Raw genomic sequence first — 12,722 nt, 5'->3', positions numbered from 1 at the left:
CCACGCCGTTTCCCCACCTCCTGCAGCTTCTCCGTCTCCTCAGCTCCCTCTTTGCTCCACCAACACCGACACCGCCGCCGCTTTATGGCCGTCTCTGTTGCGTACCAAGGGCCATTTGTTTCTAACTGCCAGGCAAACACCAACACCCTACGATCCGGCCACCGGTCAGAGCAACAGGTCCTTCAGGACGCGATCACACGTTGCGCTAGCAAAGCCTATGCACCGTTCACTGGCCCAAGGTGTTGGCTGAGAGGATCGAGGACGCGGACGAGCGCAGCAGCAGACGGGACAAGGCTCGAGGATGTGTTTGCCGAGGATGGCGAGGAGGGTTCGAGCAGCCACGAGATTTGGTACACGGACAGGTTTCCACTGTGTGCGCTTTTGTGTTTCCTGGTCGTCTTAGAAGATTTGACGTAATTGCTTCGTTGATTTGTATATTTCTGTTCGTTTAACAGGTGGTTGAGTTGTTCTGGAAGGAAGAGGATGAGGCGAATGAAGCCAATGTTTACATCTCGTGCGGGAGATTCAACTTTCTCTCTTATGCTCCCTTAATCTTGGGATATTGATGTGAAATGTAATTTGTTTATCGTATTCAATGAACAATGTACGAGCTTCGTTCGTGTCAAGGGATGAAGACGTTTCGAGAGATATTTTAATTACTGTCGAGGGTATCAGATGTACGAACAGAGGATAAATTGTAAAGTAGAAAATATATTTTTATACGGAAGTGTAAGTACAAGTAGGAACATAATTTGAGCTGGCCCAAATCCTGAAACTATAACTGAAAAACCCTATGGTCTGTCTTCGTCCCAGTCTATTGTTTATACGCTGTCGATGGCTTCAGTGCTTGAGAAAACAGATGCAGAGTTTTCCTAACCACATACCTAACGTCGTCTTACGAAACGTGTAGTGTATATAACAATACGTCTAATGATAGTCTATTATTTAAAATTATATTATTAAAAAATTAAAATATTATTTAAAATTAATTCGATGAGAAGTGCATAAATTTCATTCGATAGAAATTTACATATTAAATAAACGATGGAACAAAGGTCGCGATATCGTCGACTAGGATTTTAAATACGTCGTTCCGCGAAGAATATTTCCATCGTCAACAAACCGGCCAGTTAAATGAAAAAGTTGCATCGAAGGAAGCGTTTGAAAAAATTCATCAACGAGCCCACCGTCGTCGTACACCAGGCACGAGTTCGATTTTCCATTTTTTCCCGTGTCCGCACACAAGCAGAAGGCGCGAGTTGGTGAAACTCGTTAACGAAATCCTGAAGGCAATCAATCCATCGCGTTCGGAACGCACGCGACCGGAAATAAATCGTCGGATCACGAGCCATGTCGTTCGACACAGTCGCCACGGAGTACATTTTTCTGCCCCTTTTTTTTTTTTTTTTTTTTTCTTCAAACTGGGTCAACGTGTGACACGGTATGGAAACTATAATAAATCTTGCTGGTGGGTGGCGTGGGACTTGACCTTGCCACTTGAACTTGTCCCCTTTCCCGACAGCGTAGTTTCGACCGCCATATAACTTCGCCAGTCATTCTTCTTCCCCTGTTGGATCGCCGTAACTTGAATCATAAACTTCCGAGAAATAAAGGATTCGCGGAAACTGCCGTCGGATTCTGCGACGTACGAGCTTCCGGGGCATTTACCTCTGGTCTGGCCGGCTCTCCTTCCATTGTTGCTGAACGTCGATTGTCCCTGTTCCTTCGCCAACCGCTGTCTCTCGAATATCTGCGCTGCGTAAAATACAGACGTTTCGTACAATGGCTGGCAAATCTATACAACGTTTAATTGTTTCACACTGTACTGTACGACGATAGTAACGAGTTACCATTAGAATCGTAGCGATTGGCATTACAACGTTGAAGAACCAACGAGCGTATCGTTGGAGCAAACGCGACGACACTTTTCGCAGGAAATTTTCAAATAGACGAGCATCGACAGTGGTAGGCCAAGTATGATCGGCAAACCGGCAACAATAGACCGTTTAAGCGTCGCAAATATTTTAGTTGCCTCTCGTAATTATTTACCCACGCATCGGCGCAACATAACTCCCTACGAACTACGCAGCATCCTGCATGCTCGCAAATATTGACATTAAAATTCCATTGGCCGAATCGCGGCACAGCAAGCACCGACGAAACGTTCGACCGAATAGTAATAATGGAAAAGCGCTGCTGTAATATGGATCCAGCTTCGCTGTATTCCCGGTGATAGACCAGCGAAAAATCGCGCAAGACTTTTCCTTCCCTGCGACTGTTGCGTAATTTCTCTAATTGTCTACTCAAACACGTCGATTTCTCCGTGTTGTATCTTTCCTAGTATCGCAGTGTCAGATCATAAATAATTATGAATATCAAATAATGGACAGTATCGAACATAGCCTTGTGATTATGGTAAATCTATACAGGTATTTCGGCGACTGCAGGTTTCCACAGATAAGAAAAAGGATCTTTTTTAAATTTCAAGATTAATGTTATAACAACATATGTGCTGTTTGCAACGTGCTACTCTCGATGACTTTGCCGCTGATTGAGTTCGCAGGTCGGTTCAACTGTCCTGGCCTTTGACCGATTGCGCTGTGTCGACACGCCGGCGTATGCAACAGGACCAGCTGGAAATCCATCGAAATGGAACTTTTTTGAAACACGGAAACACAAATACAAGTAACCAACTTTCCTGCAACTGAACGCGAAACCCGTACACCTGTTTCTTCGTCGCGGCAAATACAATTTAAATATCGCGGTTCGTACAGGCCACGTTCCTGCGGAATGTGCTGTGCAATCTCGTCTGACAGTGGAAGACCTATCGATTCGCGACAGGACACAGAAGGGGAAAGTGGTTTCACGCTGCGGCGATAAAAAGACAAGGCGAGAGCTTCGGTCGGCAATCCGTTTGGCGACGAAACAAGCGCGCAGCGACGTTGATAGCGGCGCGAGGCTGCGAAATAAATGGAGTCAATGCCAGCGTAAAACGTCGATAAGCCGAAGAGATGAAAGGGCGAGAACGAAGCCCGTAACTGGCGGTACATGTGGGCCAACAGTTTGTCGAGGTGACGCCGCTACGATATGGGGGCAGGTCAGTGATATCCAAGCGGAGTTTAAACGGTTGTTCGCCTGGCTACAAACTCTCGATGGCCAGTGAAGGCTCTCGAACTGCTCTCAAGCACGCTGCAACAAAACAAAAGCTGTCCACTTCGTTCCACTGGCTGCCCCTTCGACCGCTCTTTGCCGCCCTTCCCTCGTCAAATAATGATACTATCGATTCGCTTTTCTCGCTGTTTTACGCGTTTCGTCCGCGTGTCTTTAAGTTTGCTACTATTTTCATGTAAAACGAAGGGAACCTCCGCAACAGCCTGGCAGATTGTTACGCCAAGGTTTCTCATTTTCCGCGAGATTCTTCCACCAAAGTGCGCTGCGGCTCGCGTTCGCAGCGTGTGATTCGAGCAGCCGTGAGTCCAAGGACGGTTCATCCCCGTTGCTAGATGCTAGTTATTATGCGTGGGGCGAGTTTCAAAGACCGTGATCGTAACCTAACAATCAGGGCTCCGGGTAGTTAGTGGGGCTATTAGCCGACGTCGCTGTGCCGCCCAGTAATCAACGCCTGGGCCGCGTGCTCCTGGTGAACGATAGAGCAAGAGTGAAACAGAGAGGAGGCTAAGAGGAGAGGCAGGACGCTTTGAGCCACTGAAACACCGTAACGGCACAATTATCGTTAATCGGCGAATCGTAACAGGACGTTAGGTAGGCGGCTGTCGCGCGATGGAGAGCAACGCGTGGAAGCAACAGGGATACAGAGAGGGATACCTTCATCGACTTGGCGATCATCTGAAAAAGCTGCTACGCTTCAAACAATTTGCTCGCCGTGTCGCGATTTAACGGCCATTTTATGCTATCTCGTGTATCTTTATGGGTCGTTTGGTTCAACGTTTGGCTTGTTAATCCTGTACTTTGTCCATGTTACGCGCTATTATATAGAGTGCCGTGAATAATTACCAACTTATCGGCAACGTACTTTTACGTTCGCAGCAACGAAAATACAGGAAATCGTTTACACCACCGAAGCAGGGATTTTCTGCTTCTTCGAACTTTCGAAGGAAATAAATCTTCTGTCAGAGTTGTGCCTCTCGTCGTGGAAAAATATAAACTCGGCTGTTGATTTTCTCGCCCGTTCGTCCTACGTTTGATAATGTCCAAGCCACTGAGAAGATTTTCGTTATTCGAGTTAGGACGACGGTTATGTGGATCCTCGTGACGTGGATGATGAATCCATCGTTTCCTCCATGTGTATAAATGCTCGCAGAAATTTCTGCAAGTTGCGCGCCATTCTCCTGCAAATCTAACGTTTTCTAACTTCCGCGGTAATTTTTCTCTGCCAAGTGCACGTCATTTTAATCAAATTTTGTATATCATATCGATAAGACGCAATGCTTAAATTGCTTCGGAATTTCAGACAATAAACGAATGAAATACACGCGTATGTAAATGAGCGTCTGGAGGAGTAGCGTATTTATGGAAGTTTTAAGGAGATAAGGAATTGCCCGATCAGACAGCATCGTTAGCCCAGCTTGAGTTTCCAGCAACGTTATTAGCTTCTCTCAAGAAGAAAGTAAAACCAAGGAAAAAGGCAATATATCGATAGAGATTCAAGTAGAAAGAGCGATCGTGTCTGACTAACCGCTTCCTTATCTCCTTAGAACTTTCCCAAGTACTCGTACACGATACTCGTTTCAGAGTGCGTGTCTCATTTTTGAATTTCCATCGATGTATTACTATCTCGTGGCGAGTAAAAGAATGCTGAAATTTATTTATTTATTTATTTATTCGTACACCGTTCTTTCGTTCTTTGTCGATCGTAATTTTACAATACCTCGCAACAGCAGTTTAAAAACCGATGCTGCAATTTTCTCACATTTCTTTGTCCGTCGAAAAATCTCTCGAAGATTTGTTACATTTACATCGTTCATCGATCTAATTGCATCGTAAACGATCGTTTGACGATGTCTTCGGTTATTCGTTCAGCGGCATAGTAAAACAGCGTGGTGTACAGTATTTCGCGTAACATTTCAATGAACAAAGCGCGTAAATTAAAATAAATCGATTAATTCATCTACGCCCGATGGTTTACCTCAACGAACTGCAATATCATGTAAATTACATTAACGTGGAATCCAACAGAGCCCGTCGATTCACCGGCAATTATAATTTCCATTGTGTCGTCGTTATTTATTCTAATGTATGGAAACGATTTTCCAACATTAAGCTTAGAGTCTCGGGCCAGGAATTCAGCTCGCTCCGTTTCGATCACCAGCCGCGTCCCCTTCTGTACTTTGTACTTTTTAACGAACAACTTCGTTTTTCGATAAACTGATTCGTTCACGTAGTTCACGGCAAACTTTGTAATTGTCGCGCGTAACCTGTGGTTTATCTTTATTTACGTCGGTTTCGTCAATTAAGCAGGTAATTTTTCTTTCCTCGTAAGCTTGAAATTCGACGCCAGTTCGAGCACCCAACGATATCGAGAAATTTGCAAAAAGCGCAGCCGACTGGTTTGGCTTCTCAGAGAAAACGAAGGATGAGATGGGAAAACGCGCGATACAGAGGTTTTAGCCAACGATAACAAACGAGAATTGCGCGCCATGCAAATTCCTCGGGACCGCGTCGAATCTTCTTCAAAATTTGTCGCTGTCCTTTTTGGAGCAAAGCGAGGAGAAAATGCGAGAACGAAGTTTAGAGTTACAACAGCGTATCAAAATACGGAGCATCAATCATTGCTGTTCCACTTACGTTTCTGGTCACGAATTTTACCGAAATCCTCAAGTGGAAAGTGGCAAATTATTTTTAATAAAAATTACGCTTCGTATTATTTGATATTCGATGTTTATCGATCGATAACTTCGCTTCACTTCGGACTTACAGCGAAGAAACGTGAGCTCTCTATCTTATCGCAACTTATCTCAACCCTTTGCGATGATTTTTGCCAAAAACGCAATCGCACCTGTGCAAACAATCGTCGATAGCAACTTCACATTTTTATACATAGAATTACTTAATTAACTGACTAAGATACGCGAAAGTACTGTCTCGTTTACAATGTCTCGTTTACTGAGACAAGCTTTTGTCATTTTTGTTCTACGTGCTATCTTGCGTGCACGATGATTCTCTATGGAATCTACTAGTCGCAGATCATTCTGAACGAGCCTGCGTAATTAGACAGGAATTACAACGATCGTATCACAGTAGCTGACAGAGCCACTCTACGAGGGAAAGGAAAAAATATTCCTTCGAGTTCTTTCAATAAACGAAAGTGTCTATGAAGTGGGAAAAACGATCGGCTTGTACAAGTCGTTTATCGGTACAATTTAAAATGAAAGTGCCTTCACGAGTGATTTCTTTTTCCCATAATTACACCTGCACTTCTTCTTTATTTCTCTCCTCTCTTAGCGGGTCGACGATAATCTTTTAAGACCATAATCTTGCGTACGACGTATCATTTAAAAGCAACGATACACCGCGCGATTCAATTTTTTGGGAAATTAGGTGAACAGGAGTCACTGTAACTTTCAACATCTGAGAATTCGATCCTGAACTTTGCGGGGTACAGTCAGCTCGATCGTACCAGACAACTTTCTGTAGTTTGATGTATGGAACGATAGGAAATCCTGCTAGGGAAACTATAGCACCGCAGCTGTTGGTGCAAACGATTTACTTAATTTTTTAATTTTGAGGTGACGCGATGACTTTTTGTATAAAAGGTGGAATAAAATGATAGGAAACTTTCGATCGTGTGATATCGTACACGCTTCCAGGTCTAATTAATTAATTACTTGATGCAAAGTTTGATTAGCTGTTCCCGCGGCTATTTACACTGTCGTAGTGTCGGTTTAAAAATTTCCGAGCAACTCGGACAGTGAAAAATTTCGATTAAGCCGAGACTTAGCGCCAGCGATAATTTGAATAATTTGCTGTCAGACCTGGACCGAACTCTGCGAGAGATGACGAGGCAAATTGCTTAGAAGGAACAAGCCTACGGTGGCCTATACGAGCGGAACAGGTATCTGGTCTATCTTATCGCAAGCTGGAAGAAACCAGCGAAGCCGATCCTCGTCTGCTCTCAACTGTCGGCAGGTCGCGTGTAACCTGGCGCGCGATAATTACACACGCGAATTTCACTTTCGACCTCCGATACCGATCAGCGATTTGCTCGCATGCAGGTGCTCTGGACGTGCCTGTTCTCTATCTTATCGCTTTACAACAATGTCACCCGTACCTTCTCTCTCAGCTACCTGTTTCCATCTTCCTTCGTAGTGGTTCTTTATCCTTGGGCTGCTTACGACGACGCTGTGCATCGTCCAAGTGGCGAAAGAGCGAGAGAACGTACAACGAGAGAAAGAGGGAGAGAGAAAGGGCGGCGTACTACGCGCGTACTCTCGAATACGATGTGACTGGGCGTTAGGTCGTGTCCGTGCAGACCTCACACCTACCAAAGTTCCGTAGTCATGAATGAAGTTCCTTGTGTGGAACCGTTTATGCTTTCCCTTCCTGCCTCCGCCTCTCGTCGTTCGTTTCACACGTGTACGTATACACGGGCTGCGTGTGCGTGAGACCATTGTGTGTCTGCCTGTGCAACTCTCTCGCTCGCTGCTCTCTCTGTGTATGTGTGTAAGCGCGGTACACGTCCTCCCGTGGGGGTTAAACGGCTTCCCAACGTGGTCAATAGTTTCCCGATCCCTCCCTTTCCATCCCCTCGCCCCCCGCACACCCATCCGCCCGTCCACCCCATCCCGCTCGTTTCCCTTTAGTCGTCGGGCCGCCTCTGGCGCCGCGACGTTTCCTCTCAGCCACTTTATATCACGCGCCCTCCCAAAGAACAGAGAGAGCCGAGAGGCAGGTGCACGCCGGGGACGTGCAACACGTCCATCGTGTACACCGTCGTCCGACCCTCTTTTCCCTTTCGTTCTGCTCTTCCTGTTCCGCGCTGTCTCGTGCTTCTACATCCTCGCTGTCCTCCTCCTTCTTCTTCCTCGGGTTTCTCTCGTCTTCCCTTCTTTCTTTGGACCTTTCGATCCGGTCGCCGTGCCTTGTCACGCGTCACCGACCAGTCTAATCCGAAGATCGATCTCTGCAGCTCCAGCCACGTGCCAGTTGTCTTTTCAGCACACTGTCCTCTCGTCAGCTGGCCAAAGCTCGGCGACTTCGATCTTCTAGGCTGGTCTTTCGACTGGCAGCTTCTGTTTGCTTCGAAGAGGTCGACAGGGTGGAAGGCTCCTGGAGGTGAGGTCGAACATGGGTCAGCAGGAGTGGGAATACCTTTTTTAGGGAATTCGTAGCACGAAGGGAGATTCCCTTCGTTCAATTGGGAGTGTTACCTGGCCAACAGCTTGGAGTCTGCGTGGGTGTCATGGGACAAGTAGAACTTGGCACTTGAGTTACGGGCACGTGGAGTAGGCGGACGTGTGACATCTCGGTGAATGAAAGATGCATCTTAAGCCTGGAAGACTGCAATGATCGTAATCCTGTAAGCTCTACGAGCCCAGCAAACTCTCAGATTTCCAGATGTGAAGAAAAGTATATTGGCACACGCGTACAGGTGACTAGGTACACAAACTTGCGCACAAAATCGTACACATTCGTGCAGGTAGCTGTTAGTTTAATGAACTATACTACCACGAAGCCTAGCACTAGGTTCGAGTCTATCATCCGAGGAACATCTGAGAAATACAAATTCAGTTTGTTAAAGACTGTCAGCTATGCGGAAGCATCGGGGAAACTCGGAGAGAAAAGAGGATGAAGATCGACGTTTCACGCGTTTCAAAATTAAATAGAGAGATATTTGCTGTCGATTAGTGAAATATTTGAAATTTGTTGGTTGACGAGTGGTTATGCGAATCGTTTCGCTGGCTGAACTCTCACGAGACACCGTGACGACCATAAATCAACCGGCGGCGGTAAAAATATCGACCTGGAGGGCGTGCAAAGTGATTGCGCTGGTATTATAGACGATCAAGCAGCCGTAACATCGGTACGACCCAGGGTGCTCGACCACGTGGCGAATTACACAGATTCTCCCACGCCACGCTGCTGCTCGTCCTTCACCTCCCTCTCTTTATCGCGTTCTCACCCTTTCTACCCTCTCTTTCCCTTTAATCTATCCAACCTTTAGTCTCCTTTCCGCCAACATCGCTTTGTCACGTACATGTGCTCGATCAGCTCCGCTCGTTCTCTTTTCTTTCTTCGTTTTCGTCCGCTGTGTATAGTCGATGAAACGAACACGATGTCGGCCAATGAGCGGTAAAATTAGCCTGACATTTCAATGTACGTGACGTTCGAATTTGCCGAGTAAATCTGTCGACACACAGAAGCCAGGGAAACGGTGTTTTGTCAGTTTTTCTGCCACGTTTACAAGATGAAATTGTTAATCGTCTCGCAGATAGCCTTTGCGCTATCAGAATGTGTACACGCGTGCATATCGCAGCGCGCCGCGAAATATCGCGCAATTTAAAATTGATTCGTCAAGTCGAAACGAGTAACGAGATTTTATTTCTATATATTCTTCATATTATTCTTTGTAAAGCGTTCCTGTAAGTAGAAGCTTCGTAGTTCGCTGTAAAAATTACGCTGCTGTCCTAATCTGACTTGAAACTACGACAGTTTCATGTAAATTACGTGACACATTCAGACCTCGATATTGCGCCTGTGGGGAAGCCACTCGCAGCTTTCAAACTCTTCTTATAATCTTCTTATAATCCGAATCGCGACGTAAAATAGCTGTCTGTCACAGAGAGCCTTTAATCCCGACGCGGTTTCGTCGTCCACTGCATAATTCTACCAATATCAACACCATCCACGCTCTCACGAAACGTCGTCATAGCGCGGCCAAGGGTCCGGTTCACGACCTTGCCGTATTTTTCCTACCGACTGTACCACGTTCTGCTATCACGATGACAGGAACACGAACAGAAAGCAGTTGCACAAAAGGTGCCATTCCCCTGCAACCATCTCCGCCAGCCGTTCATTGGCTCGTGAATGGCTTCGAACTATGTACTATTAGGCCATCAGCCACGACACAGCCAGTGGTTTTCCGTGTGTGTACGTATACCGTAACAGGGCAAAGGAGAAAACGAGACGGCGTAAACGGCGGGACAGAGACGAACGATCGGGGAACCAGGCAAGAATGAATGGCATACGCCGCGTTAATAGCTTGTTCTCGCTTCAGGGTTGCGCGAGGTCAGTTCGCTTTTAACCGGCTCGATGCCCCGTTATAACTCGCACGACCGTCACCTGTCTTCTTTTTGGCCAGGCTGATACGTTAGAGGGATTTCGAGCGTGAACGCAACTTGCCGGGCTAAATTGATGACTGAATGGCTGGCTGAATGGGCCGGCCAAGGATTACGCTCGATCTACCGGCTATTTGGCAGTGCTTTATCTCGTGGCCGCTGGATACGCGGTCGTTTTCTATTTGGAGAAACTCCTTTTGCCTCTGTTGTATGCGTGATTCTTCGCAGTTAGCCCGTTCCTCGCGAATTACGTGCTGGACCTATTGTTTTACGTGGACTGCCAGCCACCAGACCAACGCTCAGACAGGGAATTAGTTTCATTATCACTTTTGGTCGAAGAATCGAAGGGTCGGTAGAGTCGGAAAGAAACGTTTAACGCGAACGAGCTGCAGTTACTAACAAGTACGAAATTGCCAGGGATCTTACGAAACCGCTCGTTATCTTTAGGTGAACTTTTCTTGGAACGCGACAGTGCCTTCGAGGATGAGATTGGTCTTTGAATAAAACGAGGCCAACTTAAAGCAATTTAACTTGCCCAACTTCCAACCTTCTTCGCTATACCAATTTTTTCCCTATGTTCCCATCATCGATCTCAAACTTCCCTCCAACCTATCTATACCATTCTCTAACCAACTTTATACACTGACCATTTTCCAAACTTTTCAGATTCCTTCGGACAATCCTTGAAACTCCAAGACACTTCAGCGGCAGCCTGCCAGCGAGCAGCGGCAACCTGCGACTATGCGGCATCAGGTACGATTTTTATTCTCCTCATATTCAATTAGGTGTGCGAATTTTTGCGTAAAATTCGAAGACACACGCGAGGCGTATCAGTATTTGTCGATTATAGCATTCAGTGATTTCCGCGCGGGTTCTACTATTTTAATCGCGCGAATGGGAATATTAATCCGCGTAAATATTTGTCTAGCTACGACACAAGAAGTTTGATTCGACTTTTTGCTTCTCGAACGCTCCGCTGTGTAGGACACAGGAAGGAAAAATATACCTGCGTTACTCTGACTTGCGCCTTCATTTTCCACGTGTACGATAATTGATAATAATAATAATTGTAAATAGATAATGGCATTGACGTGTCATGAGTACAAACTTTTAAAAAGTATCTGGCGCTAGAGTTACAATCGAATATAGTTTTCACACCGGCAAGGTACCGAATTTTGAAATTCGACTCGCCACGTTCTTCCTCTGCAATCTTTCCTCAAAAAAAAAAAAAAAAAGAAAAAAAAAGGTAAAAGAAAGGAACTGTTCATTTCCAATAACATAGAAGCATCCGAACAGTCATAAATATCTATCTGTTTAGTGGCTCGCACGGTGTAGCGCGGACGAAGCGGCACAAAGCAAACGGGAATGTGATTTTTCTTGCCGGAAACCGCGCTCGACCGCCTCATCAGCAGGGAAACCACGCGTCTGCGGCGGCACGCGGCCGAGTTAATAGCCCTGCTTCAGGGTTGCCTCAGGTTAGTTGACGTTTACATAAATAGTCGGGACCGTGGCTCGTGCCGCTGTAAAAGAGAACGGTTCGACGGTGTCGTGCCTGCGGGGGAGGAAAGCGGCACGTTGACGTGTACACACGCACAGGCTACCAACACGGATCCCATTAGAGCGAGATAGAATAATGAAAAGCAGGAAGAAAGAAGAGGGTCGCCAGTAACACGTTAAAGAGGGACGCAGAGAAACAAAGAGAGATAGAGAGACGAAGGAAACGGAAGGAGGCTTGGTCGCAACCGTGGCGGCAGTTGGTGACAGGTTATTAGTCTGCCGTAAGTCTGGCCGCGGTGAATGAGAATAATAGCTTAGGTGTGACATTGCCCCAGTGCCTAGACTCGTGCCAGGCGGTTTCCGTCTCTTTCTGTTCCGCCAACACGGTACCTCTTCGTCCACCTTCAGACTCCCTTTTGCTTCACCACGTGGTCCCGTCCTTCTTCGTTCCACGACGCTTGTGTTCGTGCTCCATCCGCTTGGCCGGCTGAAGCCAGGCATTATTGTCGTAATCTAGGTCTAGGTTTCCTCTCAGCAGGTGTCATGTGCCTATTGTTCCTCAATGAAAATCTCGGCCCCTCGGTCACGCCATCGGAAACTAGACGCGCGCGGTGCTCGTTCCTTGGCTGGTGAACACCGGCACGCGCCACTTCACAGAGACAGAGAAAGGTACGCCGCGGGACAAAACCTTCGCAGCGGCCGCGATTTGCGCACGGATTCTTCTACCGTCTATTTAGCCGCCGCGCTGGAACGTGCTCGCGCACACACAGAACACGTGGAACGCTCGCCTACCCGTAAGTAAGTCTACTTTTACCTTCGCGTGTGTCTGCGAACAGAGCAGCGACGCTGAGGTCGAGACAGCGTGCGTGCTGCTTGTTAAGCTTATCAGGGAACGAGGGAAATCGAGTTGCCTGCTCCTAATCTACGGAT

General features: G+C 46.7%; 1 protein-coding gene across 2 annotated transcripts in view; it reads left to right on the top strand.

Annotated features, from left to right (window-relative positions):
* The window catches only part of LOC126926236 (uncharacterized), a 420,584-nt gene that overhangs the window by 84,275 nt on the left and 323,587 nt on the right, over positions 1 to 12,722 (top strand). For both annotated transcript variants that reach the window (XM_050742484.1, XM_050742482.1), the window contains one exon: positions 10,962 to 11,048. The gene's annotated coding sequence lies outside the window, so the exon portion shown is untranslated. The remainder of the gene's footprint in view (positions 1 to 10,961; positions 11,049 to 12,722) is intronic.

Source organism: Bombus affinis, chromosome 17, assembly GCF_024516045.1.
Source record: "Bombus affinis isolate iyBomAffi1 chromosome 17, iyBomAffi1.2, whole genome shotgun sequence".
NCBI lineage: Eukaryota > Metazoa > Arthropoda > Insecta > Hymenoptera > Apidae > Bombus > Bombus affinis.
Note: the sequence above shows the minus strand (reverse complement) of the source record. Positions and strands in the feature narration are given on the sequence as shown.